The sequence below is a fragment of the Homalodisca vitripennis genome, unplaced genomic scaffold (assembly GCF_021130785.1).
Source record: "Homalodisca vitripennis isolate AUS2020 unplaced genomic scaffold, UT_GWSS_2.1 ScUCBcl_691;HRSCAF=3244, whole genome shotgun sequence".
NCBI classification, from domain to species: domain Eukaryota; kingdom Metazoa; phylum Arthropoda; class Insecta; order Hemiptera; family Cicadellidae; genus Homalodisca; species Homalodisca vitripennis.
The window spans coordinates 55,427-60,414 of NW_025776813.1; positions in this window are offsets into that span (position 1 = coordinate 55,427).

Consider the following 4,988-nt stretch of genomic DNA (forward strand, 5'->3'; position numbering starts at 1 on the left):
GTATAAAATTATCGATTAATCTAACATTATCAGTTCCAAGATATGCTTGACCATCTTGTTTTGTTAAAGTTCCAGAAATATAAAACTGGAAGTTTAGACGAGCAAAAGTTATCTCCAAAATCAATATTAAACTCAGTTCTTTTATTCGGTTCATTCAAATGTTGTTTACTAATTGGATAGAAATTTTTAAACTCCGCCCTTTCAATATCACTAGCATATTTTCTGTAGTCCCGCCATTTAATAAGAGAAAATTTAGAAATTTTAAACATCGTGTATCATTTTTTCATCGATCTAATGTACGTTTTTATAAGAAAAGATATAAATTTTAGTAAAATAATTAAAAAGATTAGAGTCCATTTTTAATGATCTACTTCGTCATATTCAGGATTCTCTTCCTTAAATTTTGCGATCTCGGTCACATATTTCAATAAAATCTGCACAGGATAGTAACCGCTATCTATAATATTGTTCCAATCAACTGTATCTTTATTTTCATCCAAAAACTTTATACTCAAGTGTTGATAGAGACAAAGAACAGACATATGATCTTTTAATTGATAATGTATATTTTCTTGAATGAACTCTGATGATAAAGTTTGATATTTAGCAATGTTATACCAATTCAATTTGTTTACGTATAATCTCATCATATCTTCGGATAATTCATATTTTTGAGAAATGTCATTCCAATGTTCTTTTTTCAAATCTCTTTCGTGTTTGCATTATAAAAAGATCGAAAGCACTGTAATGTCCCGCCATCTCTATTTATTAAGAAAAAATTTCAAAATCAAGTTTTTATAAATTGGCTCTTTTTAGTGTTACATTCAGCACATTTTCCAGATATTCTCTTAACTCCATTGATGTTTGCATAGTATTTTATATCATTTGTTGCAGTTTTTTCTTTACATCTCACACAATATATGAGCGCCATTTATATAAGGAAAATTAGTCATCATAGCCGCCTAATCCATTAAATCTGTTATCAATGTTTTCAAAAGATTTATTAACATCTTCTTTAAATTTATTAAAGTTTTCTTCTAGTTTATTTACTTTATCGAGATATAAAGAGTATTGATCATCTATTCTTTTAAGTAATTCATTATTATGTGTTACATTCTCAGTGAAACGTGTACCTAAATTTTCAAAAAAGTTTATTTTCTCATTGAAACGTGTATCAAAATTTTTCCAGAATTTTGTTTTCAATTACTTCACCAACTAATTCATTAACATTATTTTTATATGTATTAAAGTTTTCTTCTAGTTTATTTACTTTATCAAGTAATTCACCAACATCGTCTACTGATCTTTTACTTCTTTCATCAAGTTTTTCATAGACTTCTGTTGTAAAATCTTTAACATGCTGTTTATGATTCTCATAATTTTTGTTTTAGTTCATTAAACATTTTAACAGGATCTTCTAATTGAATCATTACAACAACATCAAATGGATTAATTCCTTTACTAACACCGCTAATTCTTTTTCCTTTAAAATCTAAGGCAATTTTAACATTCGGATCATGTAAATCAACAATATCGATGTTTTCTGATAATTTTAGAGGTTTTAAAATTTGTTCTTTAACAACAACATCATGTTTGTCAATACCAGGTCGAACACCGACAATTCTTTTTTTATTAGCTAAACTAACATAATTCTTTTCAACTTTGATCGCTTCAGTAATTTTATCAGCTTTTTCGATATGAGACATTAAATTGGTAAATAATTTTTTTACACCATCACCAACTTCTTTTTCCAATGTTTTTATTTTATCAGCAACTTCATTTGAACTCATGAAATTTGCAAGTTTGTTATCATATTCTGCTTTAAAATCTTCAATCTCGACAGCAAACATATCTGAATCTGGAAGGTTTTGTAATACATTTTCTAACTTGTTATCAAACTCATTTCTCAAACTATCAAAATTCAAACTATTATCTACATTTTGAATAATTTGTGTTCCAAATACGTCAAAAATATTTTGTGAATCCATATTTATTAAGTAATAATTTGTTAACAACTTCTTTAAAATCTTTACCAGTACTCAGTTCATTCAAAACAAAAACACATAAATGACCACAAATTGGGGGATCTTTATAGTCTTGAATCTGAGAATCATTGTAGTAGACGCTTGATTTTTTCAAATATTTAATCAATTCTATAGGTGGTTTGTCCTCAATTCTTCCATACGAATCAAAATAACATGCATTCTTATCATTTTTATAATAACAAATCCAATGCGTTCCACTTCCCATAATCGAGTCTAAATTCACAATTCCACATTCAAATTTCTTAACTTTTTCAGGTAATGTATCTCTCATGAAGATTCCTCTAAAATGTTTAATATTTTTGCAGATTTCTTCCAATTCCCCGAATGTTAAAGGTTTAATTTTTTTTTTTCAATGTTTGATTTCACGTAATTCAAAGTTTTTTCATCTAATCCAGATCCTGTAACATCTTCCAACTCTTTATCTAACCAATTTAAAATGTTTCGAACAATAGGAATCACATCCTTTTTAACGATTGGAGCAGCTTTACGAACATAAGGAACAACATTTTTAACAACTGGAATATTTTCTCCAAAATCTAATAAATCTTTCAAAAGTCCACCATTTTTGAGTTCTTTCAACTGATTATAAGAAAATTCTATTCTGGTTCCTTTATTGTTTTTCTTATGTTTTTCGAGTTTATTGTATTGTCTATTTGTTAAAAATATCTTATCTTCGCCATTTTTTAGTTGATCTATTTTAAATTGAATACTAACGGGTATTTTCTTCTTAAAAGCGGATTTTATTTTTTCTTTCTGATTTTTGCTGAAGTTTACGTTCACCTCCATTTATATAGTTAAAATTTTCAAGTTCTCTTCGATTCCCATTCCTAGTTTTCTCTTCAAAAACATTGCTCCAGCTGTTGGAAGCGCAACAAATCTTTCACCTAAACTAGCATCTTTTGATAAAAATCTATCCATTGCCTTATCTTGCAAAACTTTATCTGCGATATGTCTGGAATTTGTGTCCCTCTATGTTTTGCATAAAAAATATCGTGTTCCATAGCAGCTTGATCTAATTTATTTATACCAGTATCTCCTCTTTTTAGTCTTTTTTCGAGTTTTGTGCCAGGCCCCAGATACTGATAAGTTGGTACGTGTAATTCAAAAGGTAAACTGTTGATAAAATCATTCAAAAGTCCACTACCCTCAATCATAGATGAACTTATTGCCGGCAAAACTCGTTTTAAATATTTAATTCCATCAGGTTTTTCAATCATTTCATCAAGTTTGTTCGAAATAAAATCTTTAATCGCTTTCTTTTCGTTCAAAAAATTGTTGTTTCCAGCCTTCTCTTGAGCATAAATATAATTAATAATTCCATCGAGTTTTGTCAAATCGTCGATATATCTGTACTCAATCTTATTATCATTGTATTTTCTTACACCTGATCCTTCGATTCGTTTTTTCCCAAATTGGTTTAATCAAATTGAGATATTTTTTACCTTTACTTGACTTTGGTTTCTTAGTTGATGGATCATTATTTTTGTAAATTGAATCAGATTTCCATAAAATTTCTGTATACTTTTTTCAAGTCTTCTTCAGAATATAAACCGTCTTTTGGAACATCAGTGCCTGTTAATAATCTCCATAAACCTTGAGTTCCTTCATATGTTTTTTCATTAATAATGATATCATTATGCTCAAAATTCACGGGCAAATTTCCAATCATAAAACTTTTCTTTTTTCTGTCCCAATACAAACCAAATTTATCATCCTTTGCTCTAGGAAGAAATTTTTTACCAATTTCACCAATTATTATATCCGTTGTTCCAGGACTTATTGGTTCAACTATGGTAGAGTCTTCAATGATTCGAGGTCTAAATGGTGTTGAAGATGGTAATGTTTGGCAATTCAAACTCTTCTACTTCAGATTCTGGAATCGAAATATCAGCAAATTGTCGTACAACTGGAACCAAATTCATTAAATTTTGATTATCGCTTAAAACATTTTCAATTTTGCCCTCAACATTTTTTATTGCAGAAGTTACAGGTTGATTAATTTTTTGAATAAGTTCTTGTTCTTCTTCATCCATTCGAATCTGTTCTTTAAATTCTTTGATTAGTTTCTTTTCGATTTGATCAAGTTTTTTCGCTTCTTCAGAAGTTACGTTCGCCATTTATTTAGGAAAATTTTTGAAACGTGGAACGTAAAACGTGAACGTGGAACGTAAAACGTGAACGTGGAACGTGAAACACGAACGTGAAACGTAAACACGAACGTAAAACATGAACGTGAAACGTAAACACGAACGTGAAACATGAACGTGAAACATGAACGTGAACGTGGAACGTGAACGTGGAACGTGAACAGATTTACCGTTTTTCTGTTATTTTCATAATGTAAATAAAAATTAAAGATAATATAAAAAATAATTGTAACAAATATTTTATAAAGTAGATTTGTCAGACCACTGAGCAGCATTTATATTAGAAAATTTATTCAGATATTTACCATTTTTAGGCTTCAAAGTTAGATTAATAGTTAAAAATCCGTAGTCTTCCTTCCAAATTTTATCACATAACTCAATAAAGTGGTTAAAACTCATATAAGATACCACATAATTGTTATAAATCTTTCTCGAATAGTGATCATCTTGCTTAAAAATACACAACATATTCAGGTTATTTCTTATAACTTGTTTATCAACCTTTGAAAAGCATTGGGAAAGATAGATACAAGATATGTTTTTGTGACGGGACATTACGAAATATTCCTTAATAACGTCTTGATTTTCTAAAATACAATCATCAAAAACGATTAACGAATTGGGTTTACATGCGCTTAACGGAACTATGTCCTCAGAAGCATTATAAAAATGTGATATTTTTTTGTTTAAGTTTTTCTCAATATTTTCAAATCTTTCTTGTAATTTTTTATAGGCGTCTTGTTCTAAAGATTTACTAAAAACATACAAATTGGAATAAGGAATCAACCTATTGTAG